The sequence below is a fragment of the Lemur catta genome, chromosome 8, assembly GCF_020740605.2.
Source record: "Lemur catta isolate mLemCat1 chromosome 8, mLemCat1.pri, whole genome shotgun sequence".
NCBI classification, from domain to species: Eukaryota; Metazoa; Chordata; class Mammalia; order Primates; family Lemuridae; genus Lemur; species Lemur catta.
The window spans coordinates 72,852,534-72,875,670 of NC_059135.1; the positions used below are offsets into that span (position 1 = coordinate 72,852,534).

At 42.5% G+C, this 23,137-nt stretch overlaps 1 protein-coding gene and 1 long non-coding RNA gene across 5 annotated transcripts in view; one reads left to right on the forward strand and one right to left on the reverse strand.

Moving 5' to 3' along the window:
- The window catches only part of LYPD6B (LY6/PLAUR domain containing 6B), a 160,546-nt gene extending 142,461 nt beyond the window's left edge, over positions 1-18,085 (reverse strand). For 2 of the 4 annotated variants that reach the window (XM_045559213.1, XM_045559216.1), the window contains exon 1: positions 17,386-17,423. The gene's annotated coding sequence lies outside the window, so the exon portion shown is untranslated. Of the gene's footprint in view, positions 1-17,385; positions 17,431-18,066 lie in introns of those variants that run through there. The other 2 variants (XM_045559215.1, XM_045559214.1) reach the window with 2 other exon arrangements.
- On the forward strand, positions 17,501-22,660 carry LOC123643615. The gene is made up of 2 exons (XR_006736853.1): positions 17,501-17,822; positions 22,390-22,660. It is a non-coding gene; the product is annotated as an uncharacterized LOC123643615 (long non-coding RNA).
- The last annotated feature ends 477 nt before the right edge of the window (positions 22,661-23,137 follow it).

The window sequence follows — 23,137 nt, forward strand, 5'->3', positions numbered from 1 at the left end:
AATTAAAAAGCAGGTGAAAGGAACAATGACATGATGGAGAAATGGATACGGAGACAGGAGACTTAAAATTTCATTTTTAAATAACCAATTCTTCCTTTCTAATAAACGTTAATTAAACTGCTCAACACTCCTGGGTCTCCCGCTATACGTTCTTCAATTAAAATAGCTCTTCCATCATGGTTTCCTCTGCCAAACCTCTCCTTGCAGGCTGATGTCTTCACAAGAACGTCTTGGGACAAGTAACAAAAGGCACTGTTTGCTTGAAACCACAGGAGGAATCAAAGGCCTATTCCCTAAATGTTCACTCTTGACAACGCCAAGTACATATATTGTGCTTCCAAAGGACAGGCAGGAAAGTTTGTGGCAGAGGCAGGCAAATTATGAAGGAGTGAAAGGAAAAGATTTCCATGACAGAGAATAAATAGGTGAAGACTTGACATGAAGTCGAAAAGTTTTATTTAACAGGAGCTCGCAAGTGACTCACGGAAGGGCCTGCTCTCAGAGCCTGACCGTGCAGCCGGCAGGTGGTTATTGCCGTCTTCCCCTCGGACGCCCATTAAGGGGCCCGAGCTCAGCGGCCTGCCAGGTCCTACAGAGAGAGAGCTGAGCGGGGTGCAAGAGGGAGGCTGCAGCTGCCCTGAAAATCTCCCATCACCCAGGCCACCTACAATCTTAGAGGGAAGGAGAAACTATATTCAGTAAGAATAAAATGGGCTGTTCCTGGAGTCGGAGGCCGAGAGCCTATGAACACAAACACCTTTCCCCACTGACATCTTCAGACTTACTAACGAGTGCCATTTCTGTTGCTAAAGACACATCCTGGTGTCACCTGAGAAAGCGGGGGGACCCCAGAATCATGGGTGCTCCTTGATCCCTTGATCATTCAGCTTGGAGCAGATGTCAGAGTTATAAATGACTGAACAGAAGACACCTTTGAGATCAGGCCACCAGGTAGTTTGCAAACACTTTGTTCAAACAGTACAGAAGGGTAAATATAGGAGAGGAAACTGAGGCTGCTCCCCTTTTGGGGGGAAGGGGCCAGGAACCCCAGTTGTTTGTGCACGGACAACCCCTGAGATGGCTCAATGGAGGCTTGGGAATTCCATTGGGAAATCATGCATTTAGTCCCAACCTGCATTTTTGCAGATATGAAAACTATGGTAAGGTGACTTGTCCAAGGTCACACAATTGGAAGGCAGGAAGACAAAGAACAGGACTCAGGCTCCTGGCTGCCTTTTCTAGGAATGACCCTCCACCCTTTCCCTGCCTGCGTCCCCATTAGCAAGTCCCAGGGCCACTCTAGGGCTCAGATTGAGGTAAACAGTAGCTGAGTGACAATATGTATTACTGATGCATTTAGCTCTGCTATAACCAAAGGGGACCAATCTGTCCCCTCCTCACCGCACCCCAACTGATCCCCAACATGGTCCCATCATCAGAGACTTACGGTGACCTGGAACCTCCTCAGGATCCCCTTCCCACCCCCTTTTCCCTCCTGCTGCATTTCTTCCTCACTGAATTAAACGCCTGCCTGCAATGTGTAGTTCTTCCATTTGCTAGTTTGTCCCTACACAGTATTTGTGTTTGGTTTTAAAATGCTGTTTGCTCCACTATTTAATTTCATTTTAGAAGCCTGCAAGGAGAGAGGCCAACATTTAATCGTAGGGACTGGAGAGGACTTTACAAACCGCTTACAAGGCACAAACAGTTATTTTCCTATTTCTCTTTTGATTGAATTGGCTGCTGTATCATATGCAGTAAACAATGTGAACCGGAAAGCACTTCCACGGCCTTATCTCACCCCCTCACATAATCAAAAGAAAAAATGGATTGTAATAAAAAAAGGAGAGGGAGGAATAGAACTTTGTATTTGTTCAAAAGTTAATTAAACTTGAAAGGTTTGTGGAGACGATTCATTTTCTTTTGTAGCCTGAGACCATAAGGTTTGCATTTCATTTTACCAATAGGATGATAACAAGTAACTTGATGTTATTTTCATCCTAATAATAAATAATATATAATAAAGCTAGCGTAAAGGGTTTCTTTTTAAATAGAAAAGTAAAAATGGAAACACATGTATCATACAATTCTCAGTAGACTTATTTAAAAAAAAACTGTGTAAACTATTTTAAGGTATGACCTATTCGATTGCTTTTGTTAATGCTATTTTCATTCTTTCCTGGAAAGATGACTGCAGTGAGCACACGGGTATGACTTTCTATGCATCCTCGTTAATCCTCTGAATTGACAAGTTTAAAATAGATGGAGTATCATCTTTACAAAGAAAAGTTGAACATGCAATTAAGAAGAACAGGAAGCCTCCCTGAAGCTTTCTGCGAAAGTCAGATTTGGAGTCGGATAACGTCCCCCTCCTTGTCAGTTCCACGTCATAAGCATCTACTGGAAGGACAATGCTGAGTAGTTTTTGCTGGCGAGGGGAGGCAGGAATCCTAGACGAGTCATATGGAAGATGAACATGGGGCTGGTGTTAGATTACCCAAACCAGACACAACAAATGGAGCCAGGAGTGAGCTGTACATGGATTGCCCCCCTATGGAGAAGGTCACGCATGCACACGTATATATGTGTGTGTGTGTGTGTGTGTATGTGTATGTGTGTGTGTGTGTGTGTGAGATAAAACATTTCAGAGAAAACAAAGAGTTGCTGATGAGAGAAAACAAGAATTGTTGAATAAGGTAAGAGGTTCTTCCCATTGAAAAATGTGGACTTGGATAAAAGGATTTCCAAGGCTCCAGTTCTAAAATTGTTTGATTCTGCGGGGTTGAAAGTGAGTGTGCCAGTAGCAAACTGGGACCCCAAAACCCAAAGGGTGAAGGCCATATCTGTCACCTGCCTCTTTCTGACAGGTTACCCTTCAATGGAAACCACTTGCCAGAATATTTAACTTCTTAATCCCTGTGTGTCTGCCCCAAAGGACTTTTCCATGTGCACCTTTAAGACATGGCCTATGTTTAATTCACCTTTGGGATCCCACCACAGTACCTGAGGCATATAGCAGGCAACCAAAAATGTGAAAAGGCAGGATGGTAAAACTAGTATTTAAATTTTATTTTTAGATAATGAATGCTTACATATTAGATAATGTGAGTCAAACTCCTTGACGCCTAGATGTTACATGAAGAGATTCTTAAAATACTTCTTTTCTAGTAGCCATTATCCCAAGCCTCCTAGTGCATGGGACAAAACGAATCTTCATTGTTTGATAGGTCCTTCCCTAGAAGAATCAGCAGGAACCTCCTGCTCCATCACCCAGATTCTCAGAGTATAAAAATGATCATAGAAAAATAGCATAGATCATACCAGCCGTCTCACTAATCAGGAACATCAGACAGAACAAAACAAGGATGTTGCTCTCACCATTTCCATTCAACATCGTACTGTTTTCTAGCAAAGGTAATTAGGCAAGAAAAAGAAATAAACAGCATCCAGATTAGAAAGAAAGAAGTAAAACTACCTCCATTTGGCGATGACATGATCTTGTATATGGAAAATCCTAATGAATTCATTATAAAACCATTATAGCTAATCAACGAGTCCAGCAAGCTTTCAGGATATAAGATCAAAACACAACAATCAACTATGCACTACCAAGGAATAACTTAAAAATGAAATTGACAACTTCATTTACACAGCATAAGAATAAAATGCTCAGGAATAAATTTTACAAAAGAAGCACAAGACTTGAACACAGAAAGTTATAAAACATCATTGAAAAGAATTAAAGATGACTTAAATAACTGGAAAAACATCCCATTTTCATGATTGGAAGACTTAACGTTGTTAAAATGGCAACACTCCTCAAAATGACCTACAAATTCAGTGTAACCTCTAGCAAAATCCCAGCTGACTTTTTCTGCAGAAATTAAGCTAATCCTATGTAAATGTAAGGGACCCCAAATAGCCAAAACTATCTTGATGAAAAAAGTTGGAAATGGGCCGGGCGCGGTGGCTCACGCCTGTAATCCTAGCTCTGGGAGGCCGAGGCGGGTGGATCGCTCGAGGTCAGGAGTTCGAGACCAGTCTGAGCAAGAGTGAGACCCCGTCTCTACTAAAAATAGAAAGAAATTATCTGGCCAACTAAAAATATATATACAAAAAAATTAGCCGGGCATGGTGGCTCATGCCTGTAGTCCCAGCTACTCGGGAGGCTGAGGCAGTAGGATCGCTTAAGCCCAGGAGTCTGAGGTTGCTGTGAGCTAGGCTGATGCCACGGCACTCACTCTAGCCCGGGCAACAAAGTGACACTTTGTCTCAAAAAAAAAAAAAAAAAAAAAAAAAAAAGAAAAAAGTTGGAAGACTTACACTTTCCAATTTCAAAACTCTCACAAAGCAACAATAATCAATATTTTGTGGTACTGGCATAAGGATAGACATATAGATCAATGGAATATAATTTAGAGTCTAGAAATAAACCCATATACTTATAGTCAATTGATTTTTGACAAGGTTGCTAAGACAATTCAATGGCAGAAGGAATACTTTTTCCAACAAATGGTGCTGGGACAACTGGATAGCCATATGCAAACGAATAAATGTGGATTCCTAATTCACACCACGTACAAAAATTAACTCAAAATAGATCAAATATCTAAACAGAAGAACTAAACTTATAAAATTCTCAGAAGAAAATGCATGTGTAAACCTATGTGATCATGGTTTAGGCAACGGTTTCTTAGATATGACACCGAGAGCACAAGGGGAAAAAGAAAAAGTAGATGAACAGCACTTCATCAAAATTAAAAACCTTTGTGTCAAAGAATTCTATCAAGGAGTGAAAAGGCAACTTACAGAAGGCAAGAAAATATTTGCAAACCTTATATCTAATAAGGGTCTAGTATCCAGAATATATAAAAACTATTATAACTCTACAATGAAAAGACAAATAATTTTAAAATGGTAAAGGATTTAAACAGACATTTCTCCAAACAAGATACAGAGGGCGGGGCACGGTGGCTCACACCTGTAATCCTAGCACTATGGGAGGCTGAGACGGGAAGATGGCTTGAGCCCAGGGGTTTGAGGTTTCAGTGAGCTATAATGACACCACTTCACTCCAGCCTGGGTAACACAGCAAGACCCTGTCTCAAATATATTGCCTTGGTAATAAGAAAAAATAAAGGTTATCGTTTTTAAAAAGGTAAAATCATGTTAATTAAGACAGGAAATCCTTGTACTTAGAACTTGAAATAAAGTTATTACTATAATTGAATATGTTTATATTTAGCTCCAGGATTCCTGGCTGCCAAGGCAAAAATAGAAATACAAAAAATTATGTAGATCTTCACTTTTTGATATATCAGTTCTTCCTGGGAGATAAACTACCATGCCTGCATTAAGTTCTAAGAGAAATGTATAATGCACATTTCTCAATAACGCTAATACCCACCCTGTCGTACAGGCACAGTAGTGGATTACTCATGTCCCTTATCTTTGTTCTAACTCTCCTTATAGTTGCTTAAGAACTGTGGTCCTCATGCCTTGCTAAGGGACGAATCACACACACACACACACACACACACACACACACACACACACACACACACACACACACCCCATGCCTATTTTTTCCATAATGTGCTTCCATCCTCGTTTTCTACCATAATAAAATAGTCCCAAAATGAATGAGATGTTTTCAACCTGACACTAATGATGTAATATCTGGCTTTGATGTGATATTTTGACAGTGGCGCTGTTTTTACAATGAACAAGAATCCTCAGAGTACATCTCACAGGTGACATGGAGCATGAAGAGCACAAGATGTAGCGTACTTAGAGAACGCACATTTCTTAGTAATGCATCTGGTGAAGGGCCCTCTGAGAAGAGAAAGTGGACAAAATTAGGCCAATGCCTGTGGATGGTTGCTCCAAAGCTTGGTGGAAGTCACACAAAAGCAGATCTAAAGCCACCAGCCCTGAAGTGGCCCCTGGCGAGCTACACGTCACCATGACAAGTAGTGGCCTTCAGCACAACACAGACTATTTGTCGGAGTCAGAGCCCCTGACACTCCGATATGGGGAGCCGGGGAATGAGGGGAGTTGCGTCTAGTACTCTCTGTGGATTTTGTGTATTCACTGCTATAGAAACAATTTAAATTAGATTTCCCCTTTGTTTCTAACCTACAGTTTCTCGTAGATCCTATGGATCCAAGTCACCCACAGAGAGAGCAGAGGTACCACGGAACTTGGGAGACTGTTAAAAATAACTTCCTCCTCCTTCTAAATCCTCCATATCCCCAAATACCTCCCACTCCATATGTCTGATGCTCACCTTCAAAGCCAAAATCAAGTCTTTCCTGACCACCTGTGTGACTCTTTTCTCATCTGTGACCTCTAATAGCACACACCCACTACACGACTCATTGACACCCATCTTGCATGTGCCCAGATGAGCTGTGAGCTCTAAAGTGTTGGGCCTTTTACCCAGCACCTGCCACAATACTTAGTGCATAAAACTGGCCAGGGTAGTGGGAAAGCTGGAGAAAATGCTGGAGGAATCAGCATTCCAGTAGACAAAAGAACACTCTGACGTACCAAGGGAGCTGCTTTGAAACCTTCAAAAGCTCATCCACTGTAAGATGGGCTGGACAAGCATTTTTCACACTGCAAGAAGCAACCCATTGGTAGATCATGATATTAATTTAGAGGTACAAGACTTACATTAAGAGTAAGTGCTGTTTCATAAAATGCTCGACAGGGGTATGAGAGTCTCTCTGTGTGTGTGCACATGCTCATACATGGGGTCGTGCAAATGGATTTCTTTCAAAACAGTTTGCAAGGCAGTAAGTTAGACAAATTATGTGGTATGTTACAGAAGGGCACATTTCAGTTCAATAGAAGGAAAACACCTCTAACAAGTAAAACTATCTCACTATATTATTTTGAATGGCAGAGAGTTTCCAGCCCATGAAAAATTTCAAGTAGCACCCAAGCCACAGATTGTCAGGGAGGGTATTCATGTAAGTAGTAGAAAGTTAAATGAGCAGAACTCTTAAGTTTTCTCCCCATTCTATGAGACTATCAGTCTAGCTCATAGGCAATTCACTACCAATAGAGGTACAATTAGAGGAGAAATGATTCCACAGGGTGAATGTATACAGCCTGAAATTTCATTTGGCCATTTATATTGGAATAGCACCTCTGTGAAAGGAAAGGTTGAAAGTGATACTTAAATGGGGGGTTCTCAACCTAGATGAACATCAGAATCATTTTCTGAATCCTTACATATGAGAGCTGTCCGGAAAGTATCTAGCCATGGATACAATGGATACATGGGTACACGAGTACAATGGCTGGATACTTTCCAGGCAGCCCTCCTATATCAACTAAAACACTGGGGCCCAAAATTTGCATTTTATTTTAATGCTCCCCAAATAAAGGTTGAAGACCACTGATTTATACATATGAAATGTATAAACAACATTTTATACTGCACAGAAAGAAGGAAAACAACATTAGGATTTTACATGAAAGCTCATAAAAAGAAAAAGCTTAAAAACATGAAATCAGGGCTTTTCATTTCTGTTCAGGATGAAGAGAACTGAAAAAAGCATCATTCCCATACTTATATCAAATAAAAAACCAAATAAACCAGAAGTGCATAACTTTCTGAAATCTATTAGAAAACTGAGGTCACAGGAACACAAACTAGCCTGAAATTTAAAAACAGGAACCTGCAGGAAGAGGCAAGACATGAGCACTTGTCTACAGATACACCCGGACACTAGTTAACAAGCATCAGGTAACAAATAACAATGGACTGCTGCTGGGAGAGTTGAAAGGGCATGGAGGCAGACCACTTTGAGGCCCCATACAAAAGGAAGACCTGAGACTGACAGTGGCACAGACATTGAGAAAAACCCTTTGGCAAATGAACTCCAACCCTAATCACAATGAATCACTAGAGAAACTTGAAGTCAGGGGTGCCCAGAGGTTAACCATAGCAACAACAAACCTCAAATCCAGTTCAATGCCTGATGAGACTGATCAATCTTCACACTAAATGCCTAGTGGAAATAGAAGGGTGTGCCTCTTTCCAGGCATAAACACTATCTATCCCAGTCTCTAATGTCCTACATAAGATGTCTAGTTCTCAACAAAAAATTATAGGGCATATAAAAAGACAACACTGCCAAGAGACATAGCAATTAACAGAATCAGACTCAGACATGACACAGATGTTGAAGCTACCAGACGCAGAATTTTAAATAACCATAATTAATTCTAAAAGATCCTAGTGGAAAGGATGGACAACATGAAAGATCAAATGGGTAATTTTATCACAGAGAAACTATAGAAAAGGATCAAATGGAAATACTTGAAAGGCTAAACACAGGAACAAATAAGAGATGATTTTGACAGGCATTCTTCAGTAGACTTGACACAGCAAAGGAAAGAATCAGTAAACCTGAAAATAGTTCAAGAAAAATTACTCAAAATAAACAAGGGGAGAAAAAAATGAATAAACCAAAAAAGAACAGAGTGTCCAAGAGCTGTGGGACCATAGCAAAAATTCTAACCTGGTTATAATTTAAATTTCAGAAAGACAAAAGAGAATAGGGCAGAAAAAAATATTTGAAGAAATAATTGCTGAGAATTTTCCAATATTAATGACAGATACCAAACCACAGATCCAAAAGGCACAAGAATATCAAGCACACACGTACACTTGCTCTTTCTCTTTCTCTCTTTCCCTCTCTCTCCCTCCTCCCTCCCTCTTGGACATATCATATTGAAAGAGCTGAAAACCAAAGATAAAAGAAAATCTTGAATGCAGTGAGAGAACAAAGACACATTAAACAAAAAAGAACAAAGAATTACAGAAAACTTATTGTCAGACGGCATGCAAATAAGAAGAGAATGAAGCAACATCTTTAAAGTGCTGAAAGAAAAACAAAACTGTCAACACAGAATTTTATACCCAGTAGAATATCTTTCAAAAATGCAGGAGAAATAAAGACTGTTACAGAAAACAAAAACTGAGAGAATTCATTGCCAGGGTGCCTATACTACAAAAAATACTAAATTAAGTTCTTCAGGCAGAAGGAATATGATGCCAGACAGGAAAATGGATCTACACAAAGAAATGAAGAGTCCTGGAAGCGAAATAAATGAAAATCAAACAACATTCTTTTTTTTCTTATTTTTAGTTGCTATAAAATGTAAGTGAATATCTAAAGCAGGAGTCAGCAAACTATAGCCTGAAAGCCAAACCCAGCCCATGATCTATTTTAATATGACCTATGAGCTAAGAATATTTATATATTTTATATATATATATACATATTAAGAAAAGAATATGCAACAGAGACTATCTATGGCCTAAAGCCTAAAATATTTACTTTCTGGCCCTTTACAGAAAAAATTTGCTGACCCCTGATCTAAAGCAAAAAAAAAAAAAAAAAAAAGTAGCAATCTTTTGTTTACAGCTTATGCAAAGAAAATGATAACAATAACACAAAGGATGAAAGAATTATAAATATACAGGTACAAGACCCTTACACTACACATGAAAGAGTATAATATCAGTTGAAAGTAGACTCCGATTAATTAAAAATATATATTATTAACTCTGGCGTAATCACTAAAAAACAAATTAAAGAGACATAGAAAAGAAGTCCATAGTGAAGATAAAAGGAAATATAAAAAATGCTAAAATAACAAGGAAAAAAAAGAAACAAAGAAAGAACAGATAGAACAAATAGAAACAGCTAGCAAGATGGTAGATTTTAATTAAGCTATATTAATATCATAGTAAATGTGAATGGTCTAACACACCAATTAAAGGACAGATACTGTCAGATTGGTTGACAAAGTAAGACCTAACTATATGTTGTCTGCAAGAAATCCACCTTAAATAAACAGACTTAGGTTAAAAGTAAAAGAACAAGCCAGGCACATTGACTCATAGCTGTAATCCCATTACTCTGGGAAGCTAAGAGGGGAGGATTACTTGACGCCAGGAGCTCTAAACCAGCATGGGCAACATAGTGAGACTCCCATCTCTACAAAAAGAAAAAATTTTTTTAAAAAGTAAAAGAACAGAAAAATATATATGATGTAAACACTAACCAAACAAAAGCTGGAGTAGCTATATTATAGACACCCAAAATAGACTCCAGAACAAGGAATATTAACAGGAATAAAGGGGGATATTACAAAATAAGAAAGGGATCAATTCACCAAGAGAACATCACAACCCTAAATGTGTATGCACTTGACAGACAGTCAAAATACAAGAGGCAAGAAGTGATAGAACTAAAAGGAGAAATAGAAACATCTACAATTGTAGTCAGAGACTCTAACATTCCTTTCCTAGTTATTGATAAAACAAGCAGAAAGAAAATCAATAGGGACAGAAGACTTGAAAACCCTATTAAGCAACTTGACCCTAATTTATATTTGTGCAACCTTCTATCCAACAACAGCAGAAGACACATTCTTTTCAAGTGCACATCGAGCATTCACCAACATAAACCATATTCTGTGCCATAAAACAAATATGGACAAATTTAAAATAATAGAAATCATGCAAATTATATTCTGGGATAGTAAAAGAATTAACACATTAGCTGCCATATGAGTTGTATTTAAGTCACTCTAGTTTTGACCCTGGGGCCTCATAAAGCATATATAACTTACACGTCTCTACCTTGGGAGCCTCATGGTACACAGGCAACTGAGGCTGCCACGCTATAGCATACATGTTATGTAACGGGTGGCGCCCTGGGCAAAACCCTGGAAAAATTTTTCATTAACTTAGAAGGGATCATTTTCTAAGTTTTTATTCTATTTTCATAATAAAACACCATGGCCCCAAGGAAAAAGTTTGGTTTTCTTTGGTTGGCAGTCAATGTGTTAAACTAGAAATTGATAACAGAAAAACTTCTGGAAAATTCCCAGATATCTTAAAATAAATGACATATTTTAAAATTATATATGGGTCAGGAGATAGTCTCAAAAGAAATTTTAAAATATTTTAAACTAAATGGAAATTTAAATACATGTGGCAAAACTGCAATGTAGCTAAAGCAGTGCTTAGAGGGAAATTTATAGCATTAAACACATATTAAAACAGAAGAAAAATCAGTAATTTCAGCTTACCCCTTAAGAAAATAGAAGAGTAAATTAAACCCAATGCAAAGAGAAGAAAGGCAGGAAAAAGGATAAGAGCAGAAATCAATGAATTTAAAAACAGAAAAATAATAGACAAAATTAATTAAACCAAAATCTGGATTTTTGGAAAAGGTCAATAAAATTGGTAAACCTCTAGACAGACTGAACAAGAAAAAGACTGAAGACACAAATTACTAATTTTAGGAATGAAGGAGGGAATATCACTACAGACACCACAGACATTAAATGGATAATAAAGGAATAACACAAACAATTCTATACCCATAAATTTAACAACTTAGGTGTCAAAGTAGAACAAGTGTTTGAAAGATACAAACTGCAGCAAAATTTATCAAAAAGAAATAGATAACCTGAATATTTCTATATTTATTCATAAAATTAAATTTGTAGTTAAAAAACCTTTCAACAAAGAAAACTCTAGAACCAAATGGTTTCAATAGAGAATTCTACCAGACACTGAAGAAAGAAATAATACCAGTCCTACACAGTCCCTACCAAAAATACAGGCCAACCAAGTAGAGTTTATCCAAGGAATGTAAGGCTGGTTCAACATTTGAAAATCAGTTGAATCCCCCATATTAAATATGAAGAAATATGATCCTATCAGCAGATGGTGAAAAAGCATTCAACAAAATTCAAAATCCATCCATAATAAAAACTCTCAGTTAACCTTAGGAATACAGGGCAAATTCCTTAACCTCATAGGGTATTTACCAAAAACCCCTCAATTAACATCAAATTTAATAGTGAAAGACTGATTACTTTCAACCCTCATGATAAGAAACAAGGAGGATGTTCTGTCTCACCACTGCTATTCATCGTTGTACTGGAATTCTTAGCCAGTACCATAAGGTAAGAAAGAGAGATGGGTGGGGAGAGGGAGGAAGGATGAAATAAATACAAGGCATCCAGATTGGAAAAGAAAAAATAAAATTGTTTCTATTCATAGATGACATGATCATGTATGTAGAAAATCCCAAAGAATCTACAAACAACACCCCTAGGACAGAAAAGTGGCTTTAGCAAGGTCACAGAATACAATGTCAATATACAAAAATCAATTGTATGTCTATATGCTAGCAACAATAGCAATTCCCAAAATGAAATACTTAAGCATAAATCTAACAAAATATGTGCAAGGTCTATATCCTGAAAACTACAGAACGCTGACAGAAGAAACCAAAGACTTAAATCAAAAAAGAGATTTACCACGCTCATAGATTGGAAGACTCAGTATTTTTTAATATTGACTCAATTCTTCCTAAATTCAATGCAATCCCATTCAAAATCTCAGCAGGATTTTTTTGTAGATATTGACAAACTGATTCTAGAATTCATAAGGAAAGGCAAATAAACTAGAAGAGCTAATTTTGAAAAAGAACAAAGTTGGAGGACTTACACTACCTCCTAAAACTTATTATAAAGTCACAGTAATCAAGACCATGTAGTGTTGGCACAGTATAAGCATATAGATCAATGGAATAGAATTGAGAGTCCAGAAATAAACCCTTACATTTTGGTTGATTAGTGACAAAAGTGCTAAGACAATTCAATGGGAAGAAGGATAGTCTTTTCAACAAATGGTGTGGAACAATTAGACTTCCACATGCCAAAGAGAAAAAAAGAAAAGAAAAGATCATTGACCTCTACTTGATACCTTATACAAAAATTAACCCAAATGAGTCATAGACCTAAATGTAAAACATAAAACTATGAAAATTCTGGAAGAAAACAAAATCTTCAAGACTTTTGGTTAGTCAAAGAATTCCTAGATACAACAAAAGTTTGATCCATAAAAAAATGATAAATTGGTTTATCAAAATTAAAAACTTTTTGCTCTGAGAAGACAGTTGAAGGAAATAAAGATAGAGTAGCAGTTGGGAGAAGTAATTTGCAAATCAAATTTCTGACACAGGACTTATATCCAAATTATGTAAAGAACTCTTTAAACTGAACAATAGGAAAACAAGCCAATGAAAAATAGTTCATCAAAATTACCTCTTCGATGTGTAACACTTCAGTGCTATAAATTTTTATTTGAATTTGTATATTTTTTCCAGTCAGTAATAGATCCAAACATAACCTCTCACCCATTTTCATTTGTACCATATTATTTGACCTTGGAATTAGACTTTTGATCTTATTAAACTTTGACACACTTTATACTGACAAAAAGAACTTATTAGTTTTCTTTGAACTCAGGAGATAAATTTCATATGAATCCTTAGTAAAGAAACCACTTTCCCTATCATATAAAATTCCCTCTTCTCTAAACACCAATAAAAAGTTATAAGTTCCTGAGGCATCAAAATTTATTTTCTCGTCTTTTAAATAACGAACACTTGAGGATGAATCACCTCAATTTTAATCACCATACTTCCTCCTTCCCCTGCTACCAAAACTAAACAATTCTGGAACATAATGATGAAAGAAATGACCCTTATTTTCCCTTTGCTCATATTTCTTTACTTGTTTCTCATCACTTGGTACTTGCTTTTGTAAGCCATTCTAAATCATATTGAGGAAAAATGTGAGGGATAACAAACAAACAAATAATTTCTACATGAAAGAAACCCTATAAGATCAAGTTACTCAATATTTAACCTTCTTTTTCCAAGTGAACATCTGGGTTTTTTGGCCCAAAACCATATCTGTTCAGGGCACATTTCTCTGCCAGAAACAAGAGAGAATAAACCATGAAGATTTCCAGCTTGTCTCCAATGACTGCACTCTTTTCTGGGCCTATTTTATTTTTCATTTTAGTACTTATAGTACCTGACATATTAGACAAAACATGAATAAATGTCCTCATCCAGTAGATTGTAAGCTCCATGAAAACAGGGACTTTGTCTTTCTTACACATTCTTGTATCCTCAGCACCTAAAACAGTGTCTGGCAATAAATATTTGTGGAATGAATGACTGCCCAAGGCATCTCACTCTCTCCATCATTCCCTCACATTCTTCCAGAGATCCTGGCCAGCCCATGGAAGTACTGCTGGAGAAACAACAAAAAAATCCAGCCCGCGATCCACTCCTATCTTCCAGAATTAGTGACTAGGTGGTTTTGCCGATCTCTGTGCTAACTAGATATTGAGGATGGATGATCACCAGAAATAGCATCCCTGGCTACCCAGTCTAACTCCAAATGTCTACCAACATCCACCACATCAAATGGAAACAAAGGGCAGCACTCGTCTTGTGCTTCAAATGAAAGCATGCCAGATGATGTAAAAGCAGTTCATGGTAGAGGCTGGTTTCCTACCAAAGCAGTCACTCCTGTCTTAGGAAAATTGTTTTCTAGTCCAGGATCTCCCATTAACTGCCTCTTCACCAAGTCCCAGCCTGTTAGTCTGAAGACAGGCAAAAACACTGAAACAAACATGATTTAGGGTAAGTGTACTCAAGGCGGGGCTGGGGGAGGTATGAGGCTTCTCAAGCTATACATGTCCCCTTGAAATGCATCCACCCCCATCCAGCCCTTGAGAATCCCCACCATAGAGTGAGCCATGCCTCCTTTACTAATGGGAGTATGCAAAACTCAGAAAAACTTTTCCAGGTTTCCAGTGTAAGTTTGTTAAGGAATGGGACCAAGATTTACTATACTTCTTAGTGACACCCACAGTGGACTCTAACATAGGGTACTCCTGTCTTTACCTGCTTTTCCAACCTCAGCTCTTTTCCTCCCCTTAGCCATACCCTATGCTTCTCCTATGGTACTGAACTTCTCCTGGTTACTCATCTGTGCCAGGCTTTGCATCACCTGTCACCACCTTTGGGAGACACGGTTGGTTGACTGCCTACATAACAGCCCAACAGGCAGTCTTGCTTTCTTCCTTGCTAATAGAATTGTGATTGTGTTCAGATATGGGGCATGGATGTGCTCAGGGAACCTGAGCCCCTCCCCCAGCACCAGAAGATTGCGTAGGCAAAACAATCAGCCACACTCTCCTCCTTTGCCGGTATATGGTGACTGACTGGTTTAGGGGTGAATGTGTGACCATTCTGGTCATTCTGACCCTGTACCAATGTCTCTGGGAAATTTTATCCTCTGTTATCTAGAGAAAGACTGAGAAGCAATCTCTGTCCTTCCCTTTCTGCTTTGAATGTTGTCATGTGAAGGCGTGGTGGGACTCCAGTAACCCTGTGGAGGGCAGGGGAAACCAAGATGATTTTTTAGAAGCCGACCAAGAGCTGTGACCACCTTGAACTATCTACCTTCAGACCTCCTAAGCAAGACAGTAAAGTAGCCTAAATAATGTTACTTACAACAGAAAGCACCCTTACTGATACCCTACCACATGGCCTGAAAAGTTTCTCAACTTTTTCTCCTAGAGCATCCCTACTCATTGCCAATTTACAGCTCAACGACAGTTTCCTTGGGAAGTTTTCACTACGTCCCTGGACAGACAAGCAGTCCCAGACACTGTTACCTGCACATCTGTCTTTCCAACTAGATTGTGAACTTCTCAAAAGCAAGCATTTTCACTCTTGTCAGAGTCCCTGACATACGTTGGTCATTTATTAAGTGTTGAATGAGTGAATATAAAAAAAAAATAATGAATAAAAGGATGGACACACAGGATGCCTTCCCTGCCTTGGATAAAGACTTGACTGACAGAATATGGCACCCAGGCTGTCTACTAGGGACTTCCTAGGTGCTGGTGAGCAAAGACAGAGATGGTGCAATGGACAAGTCCTCTTTTGTCTGGCCAGAACTCAGACTTCTCATTGGGAACTGTCCCCAACTCCCAATCCTCTGCAGTTGAGATAGGACTGTCTATCACAGAGGCTGAGGGAATCCTCCCAGGCACTGGTGGCACCGGGGTAATGTACCCACTCCTATCATGAAAACCCACTCCCTGTCTGCTGAGACCGCTTGGCTCTGCTTTGGCCCAGTGGATCAGTAAGATTTGCTACAAGGATGGGGGACATGGAAAGAGGAAGAGCTCACCCCACTCCAGAGAACTAGCCCTGGAACCTTGTATGAGCCTTTGTATCTGGCTATGCCTTCACCTAAAACCCCCAGCCTTTTCATTTATGTGACCCATTCAATTCCTACGTGGCATAAGGCAATTTCAAATGACCAAAACTCAACCCAAAGAAAATAATTCTGACTAATATGATAGGTAACAATGAGAGCGACCTAATAACACTCCTTCCGTCTGCAGGCCCTGGGAACCCGCACCTCTCATCTGGGCCTCTGGGGTGGAGGAAGCCTGGTCACCCACCCCGCCACACTCCACCGCTGTGTTTCCCTCCTAAATGAGGGTGACCTCAGGCCCCTGGATGTTCCTTCTGTTCAGAAAGCTGTGGGGACCTCTGGGAGGCATCAAGTGTTACATGAACACAAACGGGAAAAAATGGAGAGAACTTTCCTCAAGCAGTACGCTATGTACTTTACGAACATCCTAGAACTTCAGGCTGTTTGTAATTATTATAATACCTATCTTACTTTTGAGGAAACAGAAGCTCAGAGAAGTCAAGTAACTTGCTCAAGGTCACACAGCTAGTTACTGGAATTTAAACAGCATTCCAGACTTTTTCCACTTTCTCACTCTCTGTTGGCCAGGGCCCGGGAGGCGGACAGCAGCCCACCCCACCCAGCCGCCACGCCACCACGCCCCAGGGCACACGGACCTGCAGCTGTACGATCTAAGCCCCCTGGAGTCACGGCAGCGCCGCGGCCCCGGCTTTTCGGAAGCCGCGAGTAACCAGCCCCCGCTAGGTCGGTTATTCAGCGCCAGAAGTAAAGAGCGGGCGGGGAGCGGCGGTCCCGAGCCGGCCGCGGGAAGCGCCGCAGGGGAGCGGCGGGGGCTCGCCCGGTCTGGGCCCCGCCATCGGCCTAGAACCCCCGGCCCCGCTCCGCGCTCCGCCCAGCAGTTCGCCCCCCCGCCCCCCAGCCCCTCCAGTCCCGTCCAGCGCCGCCGCCAAAGTCACTGGCCCCGCGGCGCCCTGGGCCCTTCGAGACCCACGCAGCTCCAGCCCGGCCCGGGCCCGCAGCTTGTGCCCGGTCCGGATGCTGAGAGCTGCGCTCCCCGAGGCGGCGACGGGCCCCCGGCCCCTCCGCCGCGCCGCGGCCCGGCGAGCTCCTCGCTCCCCCGGCGCGCCCGGTTGGGGCGCAGCGCGCTGCCCGCCGCAGCCGCGGGGCCCTGCAGGGCGCCGGCACGGGGTGGGCCGCCCCCGAGCCCCCCACCGCCCCCCGCCCGCTGCGCCAGCCCGCCCGGCTCACCTGCGCCGCCCGCGCCCGGCTCCGGCCCGGCTCCGAGCGCGCCCGCCGGGGGCCCGCCTTGGCAGCGGCCGCGCGGGGCGGGGCGCGGCTCCTCCCCGCCCGGAGCCACCGGGGGTGCTCGGGAGGGGACCGGGCCCGGCCAGGTGAGCCCCGCCCGCGAGGAAGCCGCCCGGCCCGGCTCCGCGGGGAAACCGCACAGGTCCTCCCCGAGGGGGACGGGAGACCCGGGCGGCTGGGTGTTAGGTGACACCCGGGACAGTTAGTGCTTGGGGAGCCCGGTCCCACCCAGCCTGGCTCGCTCTGGAAATGGAACACGGAGCACGTAAATCCGACCAGACCGAGTGCGAAAAGGGGAGAGTCCGACCCCTTTCTGGGTGGGATGGAGCAACGGAGAGCGCAGACCCTTGGGAGTGAAAACGATGGGGCCCAGGGCGCAGGTGAGTTAGTTGAGAACTGAAGAACTCAGGCCTTTTGCGACAGTTTCCATCCCACCCCATTCCCACCTCGCGCGCTCTTCAAATGAATTCCCTGTTTTGTAAATAACGGCATTAAGCCATAAATGAGATAATTTCAGATGATGATGTCCTCCCCAGCCCTGGCCTGTAAGCCCCGGGAAGGGGCAGGAAGCTTTCCTGTCCACTATTGAATCCCCAGAGCTCTGAGCAGGTGATCAGTTAATACCTGACCGGCGGAGGAGGTGCTCCCAGTCAGTTGAGTCCAGCCTTATGCTGGTCCCCCCAACCCAAAGTTCTCTGGTATCACGCCTTTCTTTTCAGAGAGAGCCCAAAGTCAAGCTCCTGGCTTCCAGGCCACCTGTCCTCTTCCAACTGCTGACCTCCCCACCCGTTGCCATCCAAGCAGCTGGCTTGTGGGAGGTCTGCATTCCCAGGGCATCTTTATAAGTGGTCAAGCAAATATTTAACTTCTGAAGATGTCACAGGCAGGGAAACTCTGAAATGTAACACTGTCCTGCCAGCCCTGCACTGGGGACACACAGCCCAAAGTCTGGGCAACTGACCCAAGATCCCACAGCTGGTAGCAGAGCTGAGCCTGGGCCCCAGGTCTACATTTCGAAAAATAGCATATTGGCTTGGGGCCTTTGAGGTGCTGGTGGGGCCTGCGGCAGGGAAAATTTGCCTGGGAGCTGGGTTTGGTCTTCTGCTGAGACTTCTAATCCGTGGTCTTTCCAGACCTCTTGGGTCAACCATGACCTGAGCCACTTGCATTTACTGAGCCTCCTGACGGTTGCAAAACCAAAAAAAGTGGTGTGTTTTGGGGATCCTGTTTAACAAACAAATGGCCTTGTAATGCTGCTACTCACATGTTAATTTCAGGAGTCACAAAAAAATCCATTCTATGAAAAAATCCATTTCGCTGCAGGAAAGGCCACACAAGTTTAAAGTTGCATAGAGAACATTCCTTCTTGTGACTGTTTCAGCATACTCCTATGACTATATATTATTAAAGTTCCGGGGCCACAATCGGAGGCTCTCTGTTAAAGTGAGGTCAGGGCCAAGCGGCCTGCACCACTCCTCCCCCTGCGACAGGCCCAACACTCTCAAGGCATAAACCCCACCCACCCGAGTGCTGCCTTCATGGGCAGGTCCTGTGCAGACGGGCGTTTCAGATCTGGTGTGGCCTGGCTGGCCACGTCACACTGGGAAGGCCAACCTGGAAAGATGTTACAGGGGATGCCCCACCTAGCTGTGCCCTACCCCAGCTGCTCCTCCCTCTGTGGTGGGCGGGGAGGCTGGTGTTCCAGGGTGGGGCTGTGGTGGGTCCTGCCCTTTGGGCCAGCCACTTGCACCAGCAGGTGGGGTTGAGCAAGGGAGCCCCTTCGGGTCTCACCTGAGCAGAATGGGCCCAGCCCTTCTTATATGTTGGTTTCAGTCAGTGGAGCCTGTGATCCCTGTCATTTAGGATCCTCCCAATGTGTGTGTGTGATCTTGGCTGGGCCAGCCTGGTGAGTGACGCCACCTAGGCAGGCCTGAGAATCACCAGGAAGGCACAGATTCTGCTCTGGTGCTCACTTAGGCACACACACTCTCTCTCCCCCCACCACTGTTTCTCTCTCTCTCTCTCCCCCCCCCCCTTTCTTTCTCTCCTGGGCTTGCTGGTAGCCTTGGGCATGTTCCCCAACTGTGCACTTTTCCCACTTGGAAAATGTGCAGCCCTGGAAATCAGACAAGATCTCTGCTTGAAGCTTTTTGCTTAAAAGGAGAATGTGAAACATGAAGGTCTGATACTGTTATGAGGTTAAGTGAAATAATGCCTGTGAAGTGCTTGAGAACCGCGCCAGCACAAAGCACCTGCTCAGCGAACGATGCTCTCATGATCATCAGTGTGGCTCTGACTAGCTGTGCAAAGACAGCCAGCTCACATCTGATAGACATTAAAGTGTGGAAATAGGGACAAAATCATAGGTAGACTTCTTAAGACTATAGAATGAATTAATTCTTGTAAATAACTGTGTGTGTTACAATTCTCTGCTAGTCCCCTGGAAAATGATATTTGAACTAGGAAATCTTCAGTTTCTTCCCTATCTCTGGTTCTCTGACAGTATAATGAAATAGAAATTATCCAAAGAAGAAATATCCCCCAATATTACTAAGCCTCAGGATATATTTACCTTCCTATTTTTTCCTGCCTTTACTTAGGACTTAATGTGTATATTAATTCTGTAGAACATTTTCTGAGCACATTTTTCAATAAGACAATGTATATAATGCTCCTGGCACATAGTAGCTCCTCAATTCATTATAAATAATATGGAGAGGTATAGGGAAGTAGCCAGAAATAGCATTAGAAAGAGCCACAAATTGAGGTAGGCAAAACTTACAACCACTTTATTAGGCAACCAAAAACTTAAGTTCACTGGCTCTGGAATAAGACTGTTTGAGTTCAAATCCAGCCACCACTTACAAGATATGTTAATCTCTCTATAATACTAGTATATCATAGAAAAGCTGGAAGACGGAGTATTAACTAACCTTTAGTGAGCAGCTACTTTGTGCCAGGCATGGTTCTAAATGCTCACATTCTCTTTTGAGAGTTGACCTTTGAGCAGGGATTTTTAATCAAGAGCCACAGATCCTGGAACTGAATTTAATATTCTGTGTCTACATACATTTTTCCTAAAGAGAGCATCCACAGCTGTCTTTAGACTTGCAAAGAGGTTTGGATCTCAAGAATAGTTGGCAGTCACTGCCTTCCACACTTAGCCAAGGGTTTTGGAACTGGAAGGTTTGTTAGATACCACGCAGACTACCGATCCCAAAAATCCTTGGGGATCATCCGATGCCTGCTTGACACAGATCACTCCTGAAAATTGTGATTCAGGAGAGCAAAGTGGTTTTTGAATAAGCACTCCAGGTGCTGCTCACCTGCAGACAAGTCTCATCCTCATCCAACCTTCTCATTTCTCAGGTCAGGAAACAGGCCCAGAGATTAGGACAGCTTGAAAGAGCTTCCACCCCACATCTGCCAAGAAGCCTCTTTTCCCTCTAAGGCAAGTCTTCACCCCACTTCAACGAAGGGAGAGAAATGTCACTACTTCCCACTACCCCAGTTTACACAAGGAGCACTCTGAAAACAAAATCACGCTTCTCTCTTTTTTTTTTTTTTTGAGACAGGGTCTCCCTCTGTTGCCAAAGCTGGAGTGCAGTGGTGTGATCATAGCTCACTGCAACTTCAGTCTCCTAAGCTCAAGCAATCCTCCTCCCTGAGCCCCCTGAGGAGCTGGGACTCCAGGTGTGCACCACCATGCCCAGCTAATTTTTCTACATTTTGTAGAGATGGGATCTTGCTTTTGCTCAAAATGGCTCAAACTCCTGGCCTCAAGCAATCCTCCAGCCTCGGTCTCCCAAAGTGCTAGGATTACAGGCATGAGCCACTGCACCCAGCCAAAATCAGGCTTCTCTTAAGAGGAAAATAAAAGGTGCAGCCATCTCTGTGTTAGCCCTTTAAATCTTAAAGAAGCCGAGACTGTTATTGGCAGAATAGCTGATATTTCACTACAGCGAGGGGGGTGATCCGCCTGCACACACACACACACTCACTCATACTCCTCACAGCTAGCTAGTGTTACTATTTGAACAGCTGAGGCTATCCAGCTAACACATTCAAGTGATATCCGACAAAAATGTAGACTTTTGTCCCACTTCCTAAAGCCACATGCTAATTAGACACTGACCAGGGGACTTGACAGGGGGATTCCAGCTGGTGCCTTTTAGTTGTGTGAGCCCCAGGGTGGGAGACACCCCTTTCCAGGCAGATCTCCCCAGGCGCTGCGTCTGCAGCAAGAACAGGGCAGGCGGCTGCTGCTGCAAGAACAGTCATCAAAGCCATGCTTCAGGGACGCCCAAAACCGTCAGCTAAAGAATAATCAGACACAATCCAGAAGCATCTCTTATTGACCAGCGAAATTCTCTCTTTGAACTTACAAAGGGCAGGCAAGGATTGTGTGTGTTTCTTTGGATTTTTTCGTGTTCACCAATCACAGAATTCTGATGTAGCAAAAAGTTGAAATAACCTTCCCAAAGTGTGTTGGGCATACCTCTCACGTACAGGCCCAGCAGGCGGCTTTTCCAAGGCGACACACTGCAGCAGCTCCGTTTCGGAGAAAAAGACTATAAAACGATGCAGGTGGCCCCCTCGGGCCCGTGCTTGGCACTGAGGCTGGGAAACAATTCAGGTTTTCCACATTTATCCCTCAGTATTATTTTTTATGCTCTCAGGAACTGTGGATCAGAGTGAATTTGCTTGGCTGTGTAAAACACAACAGCTGGGGATGGACTTGCCCCCTTTTACTTGGGTTTCAGAGAAAGCACTAAAGTGTGGGCTACAGATTTATGGATCTGCTGACAAAATTGCTGGCTACAAAAAATGTCCAGATGCCTTTGTCATTGTATTTCTAGATCCAGGAAAGAAGTTCTTGATTATTCCAATTTACTTCTTACTTTTGAAGGCAACACAAACATATGCATTATCCTTTTAATTTGATAGGTAAATGAGAGACTGAAAAACCAGTGTGGAGAAAATGCTTTGTGTAAAATGAGAGTTCTGTTACCACTGACATACAAGCAAAATCCTCCCTCAGGACCTTTGCACCAGCCATTCCTTGTGTTTGCAGCTGTCTCCCAGCCTCTGCACGGCTGGCTTCTTCACAGAGGCCTCTCCTGGACCATCTGTCGAGATTGAACAGAGTCACCTGCTATCACAGCACCCTGGTCTATTTTTTTCACAGCATTTGAAAATACTAAATCATTTTTTAAAATGTTGTTCTCTTGTTTATAATTTGCTTCTAAGGAAACGAAGACTCTGTCTTTTTTATTCACCACCTCTCCCTAGCCCTGAAAACAATCCTGAGTATAAGGTAGGTGCTTAAATATTTGTTGAAAGAATGAATGAATGCTAACATTTTTGCAGAAGGCTTTGAGTTCATCACTTGGAGATTTCACCTGCTCCTGTACGAGGCAGTTCAGATCTGGGAGTGAACTCAGGTCTAGAAGTGAGACATGATTTCCACTCAGAGTCTCCATGCTTCTTGGCAGCCAGGTGACCCCAGGAAAGTTCAGCCTCAGGGCTAAGAATCGCACTTCAGAGCCAGCTTCACCTCTTCCTAGCTCTGTGATGTTGGGCAATCACTTAACCTCTCCATACCTCAGTGTTCTCATCTGTATATGGGGAGAGTAACAATACCACCCTCATGCATTCCTTGTAAGAGATTCCAGCATGCGCATGAAGGACTAGC